The sequence below is a fragment of the Ambystoma mexicanum genome, chromosome 10 (genome assembly GCF_040938575.1).
Source record: "Ambystoma mexicanum isolate Mex_15411 chromosome 10, UKY_AmexF1_1, whole genome shotgun sequence".
In the NCBI taxonomy this organism is placed as follows: Eukaryota; Metazoa; Chordata; class Amphibia; order Caudata; family Ambystomatidae; genus Ambystoma; species Ambystoma mexicanum.
The window spans coordinates 1538525299-1538541180 of NC_090932.1; positions in this window are offsets into that span (position 1 = coordinate 1538525299).

The following is a 15882-nucleotide window of genomic DNA, read 5'->3' on the forward strand; positions in this document are numbered from 1 at the left end:
GTCTTAATCGCTGAATGATGAGCATTATTATAAGCATATTCAGCCATTGGTAACAAACCCAACCAGTTGTCTTGTGCTGCTGAAATATAGCTCCGCAGGTATCCTTCTAATGTCTGATTCAGTCTCTCGGTCTGGCCGTTGGTTTGAGGATGAAAACCGGAACTCAACGCCCGAGTGATACCCAAAATTTGGCAGACCTTCTTCCAGTATCTGGACGTGTATTGAGAACCTCTATCCGAAATTATAGTCTCTGGAAGACCATGGAGGCAAAAGATACGGGAAATGAAGGTTCGAGCCATTTGAGCTGCTGAGGGAAGACCGGTGAAAGGGAGAAAATGAGCCATTTTTGTGAATGAATCGACAACCACCATAATGGTTGAACATCCTTCGGAGATAGGTAATTCCACAATGAAATCTGTTGAAATGATTTGCCAAGGCCGTGTAGGTAGGGGCATCTTTACCAGAGTTCCAAAAGGTGAATGCCTAGGGCTCTTATTCTGCAAACAAACCGGACAGGACCTGATGTATGTAAAAATGTCCTTACGCATTAATGGCCACCAAAAATATCGGGAGATTAATTCGCGGGTATTCATATTACCTCTATGTCCTGCGGATTTTGAGTCGTGGCACATATTTAGAACCTCCTTTTGTAAGGTTTTAGTGGGTACATAAACCTGTTTCCCATGAAAATAGCAACCGTCCTTTTTTGACAGGAGCTCCAAGTCCTTCTTGGTCAGCCTTCTTAGGACAGATGGTACAGAACTTAATTCCAAGCGTTTGAGAAAATCTGTAGATTTATATTTCTTTTCAACGCTAAGAATACCCCTGGGAAAAATGGGTTCTGGTTTGACTGGACATTGAAAAGAGGTCTCCTTTCGTGACAAGGCATCTGCTTGCAAATTGTTTCTTCCGGGAATGAAAGAGAATAATATCCTGAAAGGAGAGAAGAAATGAGCCCATCTAGCCTGACGACTGTTGCAGGTTTGGGCGTATTGAAGAATCCTTAAATTTTGATGGTCGGTACGAACCTCTACAGGAAACTGAGCTCCTAGCAACAAGTGTCTCCACTCCTCGAAAGCTTTCTTGATTGCCAATAACTCCTTCTCCAGAACGGTATAATTCAATTCTGCTGGAGCGAGGGTTTTGGACAAATACGCAATAGGCCGTTCTACCCCTTGATCATCCTTTTGAAGAAGAACAGCCCCTAAGGCAAACTGAGAAGCATCTGTTTCAAGAATAAAACAACGTGTTTGATCAGGCGTCATCAGTATGGGTGCAGATGTAAACCTCTTCTTTAAGGTATCGAAGGCCTTTTGAGTTGCCTCATTCCAGACATATGGAACTCCTTTCTTCAAAAGATTGGTTAAAGGCTGAGTAAGGGCCGAGAAATTTGGGATAAACCGACGATAAAAATTTGAAAATCCCACAAAACGTTGAATCTCCTTAATTGATCGAGGATTAGCCCAATTCTGGACTGCCTTTACTTTGTCTGGATCCATTGCAATGCCTTGTGCTGAAAGGATATAACCCAGATAGGTCACCTGGGGCTGGTGGAAAAAACATTTCTCCAAATTGCAAAACAAATGATTATTCTGGAGTCTGTATAGCACTTCTCGGACATGAGTTTGATGTTCAGAGGCTTCCTTAGAGAAGATCAGAATATCATCTAGATAGACGATGACCGTGTGTAATAATAGATCCGAAAATAGATGATCCATAAATCTCTGGAATACTGCCGGAGCGTTGGACAATCCAAAGGGCATAACCTGGTATTGAAAATGGCCAAAAGGTGTCCGGAAAGCCGTTTTCCATTCGTCTCCCTTTCTAATCCGGATCAGATGATAAGCGCCCTTTAAATCTAACTTGGTATAAATGCGGGATCCTTTTACAGCCTCTAAGATATCAGGAATTAAGGGCATCGGATATCTGTCTGGAATAGTGATTTTGTTCAATCCCCTGAAATCTATACAGGGTCTGAGTTCTGAAGTGTTCTTCTTGGGCACAAAGAAAAGCGATGCGGCCGCTGGAGATGTAGATTCGGTAATAAGTCCGTTCCGTAAATTCAGGTCAAGGTACTCCCTAAGAGCAAGCTTCTCTGAAGAGGAAAGTATGTACATCCTTCCGAAGGGTAAAGGCTGGTCTGGGATAAGATCAATCACACAATCGTCTCTGCGATGAGGAGGAAGTAGGGAGAAATCGGAGGAGGAAAAGACCTCAGAAAACTCTTGATACTCGATGGGAAGACCGATTACAGACCCGATAATAGTAACCTGTCTGTTCTCCTGTGATTGAGGATGACACATCGTGCTAGTTCTTCCCAAACAGTTAAGGAGACAAAACTCAGAACCCAAAAAGAGTGAACCTGCTGCCCAATTAATATAGGGATTGTGTCTTCGCAACCAAGGCAGTCCTAAGATAACAGGGTAATGGGCAGTTCGTATCACATCCATGGTAATGACTTCCTTGTGTGTAGCGATAGACATAGCCAACGGACCGGTTTGGTTGACAATTGGCCCAGAAGTTAGCGGACTACCATCTACACTCTCCACCGGGATAGCTTCGCTTTTAGAAACTAATGGTAACTGATGTTGTCTAGCCCAAATTTCATCAACAAAGTTCCCGGCTGCGCCGCTGTCTATAAGTGCCGGAATCTCGGTCAAATTCTGGGAACCAAAAGAAAAAGTAATATGTAAAACTAACATTAGAGAGTGGGAATACTGACTCCCTTGTGAAGCTGGTATGTTTAAAGAGGAACCTAAATATACATTAGAATCCCGGATCGTGGTTCCTCCTACGACCGGGAGTTGGCGTTTCCCGACCGCCTCGGTGGAGTGATAGGACACTCCTGGACCGTGTGGGTATTTGAGCCACAATACATACATAATCCCTGAGTTCTTCTACGGGATCTCTCTTCAGGAGATAAAGGCCCTCGGGTAGCTGATCCCAACTGCATTGGTTCTTCATTAGAGCTTCCTCTTGATGTAAGAGGAGCAGAGGAAAATGGACGAGTTGCGGGCTTTCCTTTGCGCCGTTCACTGTTCCGTTCCTTTATCCTATAGTCAATCTGCATGACTAAGGCGATAAATTCAGTCAATGACGTGGGGCGAGCCACCCTAGACACTTCATCCTTTAGATCTTCCGATAAACCTCTCCTAAAAAGAGTAACCTGGGCATCATCTGACCACGTAGATTCACTGGCAATCTGTTTGAATCTAGTAATGTAGGTCAAGATGTCCTGATTCCCTTGTCTGAGATCAAGTAGTTGTTCTTGAGCTGCTATTCGAATCTCCTGTCTACCAAACATAGATCTGATGCTGTTACAGAAAGCAGTATATGAGTCTAATATGACGTTATTAGTAGTGACCAAAGGCGTGGCCCAGGCTAAAGCAGGTCCTGTCATCTGCGAAATCATATACCCTACTCTATCCCGATCAGTATGAAAGAAAGCTGCTTTAAAAACGAATTGAACTGCGCTGGCATCAAGAAATTCTTTTATTTTATGGGGATTGCCATCAAATTGACCCCCTGGAAGGGGACCCGGGGGAACTTCAGAGCAATGAGGAACCCTGCAGGCTGTTGCCTGTTGGGAAGCCAATTGCGCAGTCTGTTGCTGAGATTGCTGTTGAGCCTGCCGAAGGTTAGCATTCTCTTGTTTCAGATTTTGTACCTCTGAGGTCAGAGATTGCACAGCCGCTATAAGTTGCTGGATCTGTTGATCCATAACGGAGGTAGTCTTTCACAAATGCCAGGAATAAGGATAATTATCAAGGTCAGCGAGGCGTTGCTTACTGTAATAACTTAGTTAAAATAATGCTTCTAAAAAGCAGATAATCCTTTGGCAAATGTGAATGACACCTACCTTCTCTTCAGTCAGCCTTCTCGGGATAGAAGGTAGAGGGAATCACCTGGAAACTCCTCTCAACCCCGGCCAAGAGGGTAGGGTGAAGTGGAGCCCCCAGGGGAAACCCCGAAGGGAAAAAACCCCGCGATGAGCTGCTGGAGAGCGTGGATTCCTGCAACGGCTGTTGAAGGTTCACGCCTGTAGAAAGGTATTCTTTTAAGTCTTGTCTGGTAGAATTCTGGATGAAAAGAATAGAGATAGATAAGTATGGTTCCTGAGCTCCAATATCGAAAGAGAAAAGTAAGAGAAAGGCTTACCCTAACAGACCTGATCTTAATTAGATTTCGGTATTAAACTCCGAAGGAAAATGCAGACCTGGAGCCTATAGTCAAGCACGACAGTTAGACAAAGTTTCAAATTCAGCTCGGAAATGAACTCGTAAGAAAGGGAAAGAATCTTACCCACAGATACAAGCCCCAAGGTGATATGGGTGAAAACTGAATAATGAGGCTATGACAAGCAGATACTGGAAGCAAAATGTAAGGTCTGAGGTCGCGTCCTGTGGGACGTAAATACAAAGAAACAGATTAAAAGAGAGAAATCTCTGCGGGAAAATCGGGCCAAAGGAAATGGCGAATAACTACCGGTGGACGTGGCTGTGACAACAGGAAGGTATCGTCTACCGGATGAGAATAGCAACGGAGATTTCTGGAGCCAGAACAAGAAAAGGTAAGTGAAAATAAGACTAATATTCAGGCTAACATGATAGCTGATTCTAGAAGGTGGAAAAAAGACGAACTCACGATGCGCAGCGCGACTCTAAGGAGAGAAGCAACGCGTAGGACTGAAGCTCCAGCTGCCGGATATCCCATCCCGGAAGTCGGGGGCGGGGCTACCCGTAAAGTCCGGTGAACGCAAACAACTGGTGCGTTGCTCGCAGTCTCGGGTACCTCCATGTTGGGAGTTCCGATCCTGAGCCGGAAATCGGGAAATGCAACCCGGCGAAGAAAGGTAGCAGAGTTCAAGTGGACAGTTGTAACACTCACCTACCACTGAGGTGGAGGTAGTTGACCAAACACCTGAACCTGACGAGGAAGAGGTGTTGACTGAAATTCTCAATCCACATGACCATCCTGAACTCCAAAGTGTGTTGGTTGAAGGTGGTCCTGATAGGGCTGAGTTTAGTAATGGCCACCGTGAGTGCCCATCTTTGGAAGGCATGTTCTCAGCTTGAGGGTGAACCTCCCGGGAAGCATAGGATCTATTGGAAAGGTGGGCTCCTCCACAGTGAGCCCACATAATCAGCAGAAGGAGATCATAGGAGGTTGGTGTTTCCCCTTCATGTAAGACCCTTCCTCTTGCAGCTTGCACATGAAGTCCCCCTTGCTGGTCACCTTGGAATCAAGAGAACCAAGTAAAGGTTAGCCATGCACTTCTAATGGCCTAAGATGGGGGTAAGGTAGAAAGTCCCTGCATGAGTTGTGCCACATACTACTTATCTGGTAAAAGTGGCACAACAATCCAGGCTCCATTGGTACCACTTGCAGTTGTGGGGGTACCATTTGAGAGGGTATGGATTGACATTGTTGGTCCCCTTGACCCTCAGACATCCTCAGGCAATAGGTTTATCCTGCTGCTGGTCGACCATGCCACCAGGTATCCTGAGGCCATCACATTGAAGACTGTGACTGCCAGGTCAGTTGTTAAAGCTTTGCTTGGCATATTCACTGGGGTTGGCTGCCCTACAGAAGTTGTGTCTAATAGGGGCAGCAACTTTATGTCCACATACATGAAAGCCATGTGGAAGGAGTGTGGGGTCACTTATACGTTTTCCTCAGCATACCACTCACAAACCAATGGCTTAGTTGAGAGGTTCAATAGAACCCTCAAAAGCATCATTGGGGCTCTGGAAGAGCCCCATAGGAGAAAATGGGATCTCCTTGTTTCATGCTAACGTTTTGCCTACAGAGAGGTACCTCAAGAGGAGGTTGGCTTCAGCCCCTTTGAGCTTCTTTTGGTTACCCTGTTAGGGGACCCTTGGCTATAGGCAAGGAGGGGTGGGAGATGCCTACTCCCCCATCACTACCAATGTAGTGGACTATGTGCTAGGATTGAGGAAGAGAATGGTCCTCCTGATGGCTCAGGCCAGTGATTGGTTGAAGGCTGGGCACCCTCTGGTGAAACACTGGTATGACCAAAAGGCTTCCCTTGTCCACTTTACAGCAGGCCAGCAAGTCCTGACCATGAACCCTATAAGGCCTAGAGCTTTACATGATAAATGGTCAGGCCCTTACTCAATAGTGGAGCAACTGGGTGAGGTGAACTATTTAGTGAACCTTGGAAGGGCTGGACAAGCTCCAAAAGTACTCCATGTGAATAGACTGATGTCTTTCATCCCTAGGGTTGAAATCGCTGCACTGCTATAGGCATCATATGTAGAAGAGGAGGAATCGGAACCTCTTCCTGACCTGTTCCAAGGCTGTCCTTCAGACAGCTCCATTGAGGGTGTCAAAGTGGCCCCTCGCCGGACTACTGTTCAACAAGATGAGGTGAGAACTTTGTTGAGGCAATTCTCCCACTTGTTTTCAGCAGCTCCTGGGTTGACACCTTGGTGCAAACATGACATTGACACAGGAGATAGGGTACCTACCAAAAGTAAGGGGGTACAGAATGTCAGATACGGTGAGATGCTTAATCAAGACAGAGGTCAAAAGGATGTTGGATCATGGGGTGATTGAGCCCCCCAGTAATCCTTGGTTCAGTCCTGTGGTTCTGGTACCAAAGGCAGTCCCTCTGAGCTAAGGTTCTGTGTGGACTACGGGGCTCTGAATGCTGTCACCAAGTCAGATGCTCACCCCTTGCCTAGAACTGATGAGCTGGTGGATACCTTGGGTGCCTCCAAGTACATCAGCACATTTGACCTCACTGCAGGGTATTGGCAAATAGCCCTAGCAGAACATGCCAAGGAGAAGTCAGCATACTTGACTCCGGAAGGCCTTCACCAGTTCAGGGTAATGCCATTTGGATTGAGGAATGCACCTGACACTTTTCAGAGGCTTGTGAATTATGTCCTTAATGGGATGGATGGATTCTGTCTTGCTTATCTGGATGATATAGCAGTTTTCAGTGCCACCTGAGAGGATTGTGTGAAGCACCTCAGAATTGTGTTGCAGGCTCTTCAGAAGGCCCACTTGACCATAAAGGCCAGCAAGTGCCATATTGGTCAAGGATCAGTGGTCTACCTTGGGCATGAAGTAGTTGGAGGGAGAATTCAGCCTCTATCCAGTAAAGTACAAGCAGTGCAAGCCTGGCCTACCCCCACCACTCAAACTCAGGTGAGAGCCTTTTTAGGTCTCGTTGGGTATTGCAGAAACTTTATGGCAGACTATGGCACCATAGCTGCCCCTCTGACTGCTCTCACAACTCCAAAGAAACCCAAGAATTTCTCTTGGTCTGAGTAGTGTGGTGAAGGCATTCAATTGCTTAAACGACTCCTGGTGCCAGGCCCCTGTTCTCAGAGCTCCTGACTACAAAAGACCTTTTATTGTGCAGACAGATGCCTCTGACACTGGGATAGGTGCTGTACTATCACAGGTAGATGACAAAGGCAAGGAACACCCTACTGGATTCATAGGTAGCCGGCTCAGATGGTCTACAGTAGAGAAAGAATGTGCCTCTCTTGACCCTCTTTTATGAGTGTGCCCTGGAGGTCCCCTGCTATGGTCAAGCGCTGCTCATTAACAATGCTGGGAATGTAATCAGAAAGTTTCCAAAAGGGGGTCAATTACTAAATGAGGTTCTGAGAAACAGGGTGAATGATCTATCGCTTCAGCAATTATCTGAGTTATGCATGCCAGGGCTCTTAATGAATTTTTTATCTGATTTGACTCCAGTAGTGTCTGTCTCACAGAAACCCCATAAGATTCATAAACATTCTTTCAATGATCAAATCAGTACCCAAAAGTTAGAGATGAGGTCTCAAAGATCTGTCTTAAAGAATTCGGGTTTATGTGTGGAAGTGTATAGGGCAGAGGTAGTTAAGTTAAGGAACAACTATAGGAATTGGCTTCGTGCCCATAAGCATCTGGTGGTACAACAGGATGCTGAGAGAATGCTTTCTGCTCTCTCTCACAGGAATTCTCGTAATTTCTGGTCAATGGTGGGAATGAATGAGGTAGCTCACCATCAGAAACAGGACTCAGTAATTCAGGAGGGGGTGTGGCTGGATCATTTTACCATGGTTTATGATTCTGAGGCTCCAGAGTGTGGGATGAAGACCTTAACATCTAACTGGGATTTAGTCTTTAATGTCTTGGACCTAGAATTACTAATTAAGAAATCTTCAGCCTCTAGAGCATCTGGTCCGAATGGTTTGAGTAATTCAATCCTGAAAAAGGATCCAATCACCTGGGCGAAGGTTCCAAAAATACTCTTTGATAATGTCATTAGACAGAAGAGATTTCCAGATACCTGGAAACATTCCACAGTTATTCCTATCTACAAAAAGGGTGACAGGTCTCTGGCCTCTAATTATCATCCTATCTCTTTGTTAGATGCAGATAGTAAAATCTTTTCGGGCATCATCCTAGGGGAATTGGAAGCCAGGGCTAAAACAAAGGGAATTATCCCAAAGCAGCAATCTGGCTTCAGGAAGGGTTTATCTACTTCATTGAATGGGCTTGTTCTAAATTGTTTAGCTGTAAAGTCATTCACCAAGGATGGCCCCACCCTTTTTGGAGCCTGGATTGACCTTTCCCAGGCTTTTGACTTGGTCGATAGGAATTTACTTTGGAAAAAACTTGATGCTTGGGGAATTCCTCCGGGTTTACTTTCTATATTGAGAGAGCTGCACTCTAACAACTATATGCGGGTCAGATTAGGTAGATCGGGTTTACTTTCTAATCCAATTAGGATAACTAGAGGGGTTCGACAAGGCTGTTTACTTGCTCCTTTGCTTTTTATTCTCTTTATGGCGGATCTAACTAATTGGTTGCATGATATTGGTTTAATATCTCCATATATCGGCCACACTAAAATAAATTGATTATCTTATGCGGATGACATATTAGTCCTGGATTACTCTCAAGTGGGGCTACAACGTCTGCTTACCGCCTTAGAATCATATGCAAGGAGCAATAAACTTGATATTAACCCTTCAAAATCTAAGATCCTACTATTCAAGAGGCCAAACAAAATAGTTAAGAACTTTGCCTGGAAGTTAGATCAGTGTCCGGTAAAGGCCGTTTCAGAATTAACATATCTGGGAGCCGTATTAAGATCTTTTCCTACAAAGAGTAATCTAATGTCATCTATTGACCTAAAAGTAGTGAAATTATGTGCTCAGATGAAAAAAATTAAATCTAATTTCGGCAAATTTTCTATTTCCCCCCTTATAAGATTCTACATAGGGAAGGTAGTTCCCATAATTCTTTATGGATTGGATTATAGCATTATAGCTTTGGAGATAGATTGGGATGTAATAGAGTCTAGGATCTGGAAAAGTACTTTAGGTCTGCCAGTTTGTGTTTCAATTGTTAGTTTGCGCTATGAACTTGGTCTCTCGTCACTTAGATCATGGCTAGAATGGAAGTGGATGACTCTGTAGACTAATCTTAGATCCTCCAAAGAATTCCTTATTTAAGGAAACTGCTATTGAGTACCAACTAGGGAACAATGTTTTCCTGTGTAAACTGGGGAAAAAATGTTTGGAACTCTTGTCTGGCTGCGACTGTGATGCAGAATTCCTTTTACAGAACCCTTTGAAAGTGAAAGAAAAAATGAAATTGATTGATTGGATAAGAACCATTGAAGATATGCGAAAAATGAAAAGATCAGCTTCCCTGTCAGTATTAGATAAACGCCTTTCAACCGTGCCGGCTTATTCAAAGAAGTCCCCAAATCCGCGGATTAGGTCTACTTTTTTTAGGTTTCGTCTAAATTTAATTCCTACCTTGGAGTTACTAGCTATTAGAGATAAGGAAGGAGCGATTGTACCGATTTGTAATAGGTGCCCTAGTAGTGATCTCCAGACTACCAAGCATTTGCTATCTAGTTGCTCTGGGACCTGGAGCCTTAGGGCTGGCCATTTTAATAGATTTGTTCATGATAAGTCTTATATTAATTCTGAGGAGTTTTGGGCAAGACTATCTTCTGGGAATGAGTCGGCTTTATCAATTGAGGTTGTAAGGTGCTTAAGGGAACTGAAGTTAGTTTTAGACTGAATTGTTAATAGTGATTTGTATCCCTGTGTTTTTCTTTTTTTTAAATTTTTATTCAAGATGCTTCTGTTGTTTTTAGAATATGTAAATTTCTGTTGGTTTGCGTATTGTTATTTTTTGTTGAAATGTGTTAAAAGTCAAATTGGCTATTGCACAATAAATAAAAAATAAAATAAAAAAATGAAAGAATGTGCCTCTGTTGTCTGGGCCCTAAGGAAGCTGAGGCCCTACCTCTGTGGGACACACTTCACTGTGCAGCCTGACCATAAGTCCTTAAAGCGGCTCATGAACATGAAGGGGGAGAATCCAAAGTTGCTCAGGTGGTCCATAAGCCTGCAAGGTGTTGACTTCACCATAGAGCATAGGCCAGGTGTCCAACATGCAATGCTGATGGGTTGTCCAGAATGTTTAGTCAACCTGGACAACAAACTCAGCCAGTGGTGTATTAGTTCCCCCTGCCCTTGGTCTGGGAGCGGCAAGTGTTAGGAAAGATTTCCATTTATGGGTAATTTTCCCTCCAGTTGTGAACCCCCCCCAACTTTTTGCTTTTGTCTAATCATCCTAGTCTGACTTTTACCAGTGGAGCCCAGCTTTCTGCTGTACTCTGCTGGGCTTTTGCTCATCCTGTTAAGGGGAAACTGACATGCCCTACACACTGTCAGTACTGGGAGACTTTGTTTCCCTTAGTCTTTCATTTTGTTGCCATTTCTTGGCAACATTTTATCAGTGCGCAATGTACCTTCCAGGACAATGCACTGGTGTCTCTTTTACATTTTTTAGGCCCTAGACACCCTGAAAGGATTTTTGGTGAATGTACAAGTGTGTGCAGGACAGAGCTGGTGGCAGCTGTTACTTTTAAAGCATTGTTGACTCTTTTCAATGGTCCAAACCGCGTTTACTGTGTTTGGCCCAGGACAGTGGTCAGTGCCTAAAATGTCCATGCCACAAAGTCCGTTGTTTTGTCCTTTGACCATTTTGTCCCTTTGCTTTCCCCAGGTCGAACAGAACCGGAAAATTCCTTATTTGGTCATGCAGACCCCCGTGCAAACCAAAGCTTTCACTGGCTTCTGCATGCCTTGTGTGTGTGTGTGTGTGTGCCCAGGATGTGGGCTGGAGCTGTCTAGTTCCAATACACATCCTGGGTGCCAGGATGTCTGGGGTGCTGGGATGACTGGGACCACTGTGATCCGTGATTGGTGCACGTTTGGAATGGTTGAATGTGAGCAGATCTCCTATTGGGTTCGCTTAATTCTTGAAGGAGATTTCGGATAAGAGAAGGCGCTCCAGACCTATTCCAGGTCGATCTTCTGCGGTCACACCGAATTTAGTAAAGGAGCAAAGTATCCTGAACTGAAGAAACAGATTGATGAAACCTCTGGTGACCCAGTGGTGACCCGGTGGTGAGCCGCTGGAAGCTTTGGCACCCTAACCCCGCTGTTGTCCCGTCAGAGCTCCTGTTTCTCATGGACCACAGAAGGCCTGCAAGGGCGCTTTGACCCGTTGGAGTAGAGAGACTAACTACTCTCACCACCTCCTGCTTAACCTGCAAACGAGCCCCTTCTGAAGTGTTCCTGGGCTGGCCGGTGAACTGACCAGCTCATACAGGACCTTTTATCTGGATCCGGCGCCATCTTGAGTTTTGACTTGAGACTTTGGGAACAGTACGCTCCTGCTAGAAGGCACTCACCCGCCAAGATTTGTACACCTAGAATTCCTAGGTCTGTAATTAGGAGAGTCTGCCTGAACCCGAACCTATGCGGTACCCGTGTCTCCCTGCTCTGATGATGAGCTTTGTGGGTGTCTTGTTACTGTGCCCTCCTGTGCCCTAAGACTACCTGCAGTGGAACATGCCCAATCCCTTCCCCAGAAGCTGAGAAAAGGCCACTGTCCTGCCAAGGACTGAGGTCCGGGCTCGCAGCCGCTGAAAGCCAGAGGTGCGCGCAACTGCTGGACTCGAACCTGCAAGCGAACTGGACTTGTCTGATGAAGTTTTGTCTGGACCTCATTAAGGGTCGATGAGTACTTGTAACACTTACCGGTGGCCCCTGTCACATCCATAGACTTTTACGCATGATTGTCCTCCAATGGCCACTCACCTTTGTAAGGATAGTCTGAACTATCATCCTATTTCCGATTCCTGGAAATAGCTCTGCGACGTTGTGGAGACCCTCCTTCAATAATGGAACTCTATTCTTCATCGCCTTACGCCCCTTCCTGCGACACTAAAGCCCCTTCAAGAGACCCGTTTTTGTACTTTAATGCACGATCAAGCGCTGCCGCGCTAAAAGTACTTTTGATCACAATGCTGCACACTTCGTAGGGATTGAGACTGCCTATTAGTTAGGGTTTGGGTTGCAGACGAATTGCCTAAAGTATATTTGCACTGTCTGACCCTCTTCTGTTACAGTTTGTGGATCTTTACTTGTTTAATATTGCTTTAGGCCAATAGTTAATGTATACATGTTCCCTAATATAAGGTTGTGTTAGTATTGTTAATATTGCTGTGGTTTCATCTTGTGTTTGATTTAAAAGGACTTTAAAAATGTAATGTATTTTTGATATATACACCTAACTGAGAGTAATGTGTGGTGTCATTTACTGTGTGCGCTCATGGTGGACTTTCAATCACCCACACCCCTCCTGAGACGGTGTCTTGACCGCCGCCAATGCTACCTTGATTGGTCCATCTTGACACTCATCATGCTGACTTTACCTTTGATGCCAGTAACAAAATGCCATGCCACATTAAGAAAACATGCCCAGAATGTGCGAATGTAGGCCGGTATGGCTACTTGAGAACACTCATCATGTTGGCTTTACCCTTGATGCCAGTAAACATAATGCCATACCACAGTAAGAAAAATGTCCGGACTGGCTCAACCATTGCATGCCAGTAAGGCCACATATGAACACTCATCCAAACTCCTGTTAGCTTTGAGAGTTAGAAATGCCATGCCAAAGTAGGAAAGTATGTCTAGACTGGCTCCTCCAATGTAGGGCAGTACAGCCATACCAGAACACTCATATTTGCCTTTACCCTTGATGTCCAGTACAAAATACCATGCCACAGTAAATAAATATGTCCAGATTGGCTTAACCAATGCATGCCCATAATGCCACGTAAGAACACTTATTCCAACTCCTGTTGGCTTTGCCAGTTAAACATGCCATTCCACAGTGAGAACATGTGTCCAGACTGGCTCCACCAATGTAGGACAGTACTGCCATGCAAGAACACTCATCATGTTGACTTTACATTTATTGTCCAATAGAAAAGGCGATGACACAGTAAGAAAATATGTCTAGACTGGATGTGCTACAGAAATGGCTCCCCCCAAATCAGAGGCCTGCTCCACAGCCTGACACAAATGCATTCATGCAGTATTCAAACACTCTCTCAATCTTTCATCCATGCACCCATAAAACAGTTATACACTCTCTAATTCTCCCATGTACCCATGCCACATGCATGCTCTCCTTCACCTGCACACCCAAATAACATATATATATTTTTTTAATTTAATGTTATTGTTTAAAGCGCAAACCTAGCTCGAGAGCAGTGGAGCAATGTACAGAGTGTGGGTAGCTGGCATTTGGACTGGCATCTTTTAACAGTAGCGCAGCCCTGGAAGGTCTATGCATCGGTATGTGCATTCATTGGAATTGGTCGGTGGTAATTTGTTGATGAAAGTGCCATGTTTTGAGAGATTTGCCGGGATTGAGTTCCAGAGGGTGGGTGCATGACAAGAGAAGGATTGTTTGCGGATTCTGTCTTTGCGGGCGAGTCATGACTCAAGCCGGTTGGCTGACTTACTGTGCGAGGAGCATGTGCCACCAGATATGTGGAGCTTAGCAGCCAGGAATGCTGGGGTGCTACTCATGACTGCTTTGTAGATGATACATGCAGTCTTGAAAGGTATCCTGGCTAGGAGTGGAAGCCAATGTAGTTTACGTAGGATGGGGGTAACTCAATTAAATTTCAGTGCTCTCGTAATAAGACGTTCTGCAGCGTGGTGGACTGCTTTTAGGGCAAACAAGTGAGCAGCTGGGAGCCTTGTCAGGAGAGCATTTCCCCGATCGATGTGCCTGCACTACGGTCCGGAAGTCCTGCGGCAGGAGGAAGGGTTATATTTTTCAAAGGGTATAGATTCTGAGCCAAGCTATTTGAGCCTTCTTGGCTATGTGTTTCTGGAAGGACAGATTGATGTCATTGGTGAAACCTAAGAATTTTGATGAGTTTAACAGTTGTGGATCAAATTATTCTAGGCGCCTATCATTGAGCCATTGTTGAACACGTTGTCTTTTAGTGAGCAGGCCAATGAGGATGAATTCAGTCTTGGATGGGTTTAGCTTGAGATAGGCAGTCGACATCCAGGACTGCATGATGGCTATGTAATCGCGGATACGAATGATGTCCTGCGTGCTATTTACTCTCATGTACAGCTGAGCATTGTCTGTGTACTGTTGGATGCCTATATTGGGATCTTTGAGAAGAATGCTCAGAGGCTCCATGTAAAGGTTAAAAAGGATTGGTGAGAGGCTGGAGACTTGGGGGACTCCGCAGGAGACCTGGAGTCAGCTAAAATGCAACAGGTTCATCTGGGCAGCCTAGTGTCTGCCTGAGAGGCAGGAGGAAAACCAATTCTGGACAGTGCCAGAGAATCCCATCCTTTCAGCAAGGAGGGAGAGAAGGATGTGATGGTCGATGCTGTTGAATGCAGCCGAGAGGTCAAGGAGGAAGAGGAGCCATAGGTCGCCCTTATCCATGATTTGGAGAGCATCATCCACAGCTGGATGATAGCTGTCTCGATGCTACACTTTGGGCAGAGCCCTGACTGTTAATCATTTAGGAGATGGAGTTGTTTGATTCTGCCAAGTAGTTGTGTAGCAACTACTTTTTCCAAGATTTTGCCAATATACGGGAGGTTCATAATGGGCCTGTAGTTGTCCGGGGAGTCTGGATCTAGGGTTGGTTTTTTCAAAAGAGGTTGTATCATAGAAGTTTTGAGATTGTCCTGGACCTGGAATGATCATTCTGTGAGGGAGGCATTGATGATGCTGAGGAGCGCATTGGGTGCCAGGCATGTCAATTGTTTAATGATGGAGGCTGGAATTATATCATCAGAGTAAGAAGTAGGTTTGAGGGAGGCAATCATTTTTAGGAGATCCAGGGGAAAGGGAGCAAAGAATTCAGCACAGGGTGCAGGTGATGCTACAACTGTGAGAGGTTGATTAGATGTTCTCTAGGATTCTTTCTATTTTTTCAACAAACAATTTGTTGATTCTGTCGCACTGTTCCTGAGTTGGCAGTACCTTGGGTTTTGGTGAGGATTTTGTATAATTCTTTACTACTTCAAAGAGGGCATTTCTCCTGTTAGAGGCTGCCACAATGGTGGTGGAGTAGAAGCAGCTCTGGCCTCGTAATCAAAGTCCTAGTGTTTGCTCGCAGAGATTTGAGGTTGGTGAGGTCTCACGAGAAATTGATTTTTGACCACCGCTTTTCTAGGGTTCTGATTGAGCATTTGTTGGTGGCTAGCTCTCGGGAGTACCATGGGGCTGATGGTTTGGTCTTAGCTCGGATGGATTTTGGAGGGGCATGAGTTCCCACCAGTTTCACAGCAGAGTTGCTGAATAATTCCAGGAGGCCTGTAGCATTCCCTGTGGTGGGTAAGTCGCCAACGTTTTCTTCTAGCCCATTGACTGGGAAGGTTTTGAATGAGTGCCGTTGAGTGAGGGCGTGTTTAGCCTGACCTTTGTGAGCCATTGTCGAGTGGGTGACTGATAATGGGATGGCTGCGTGGTCAGACCAGTCCAGTGGTATAG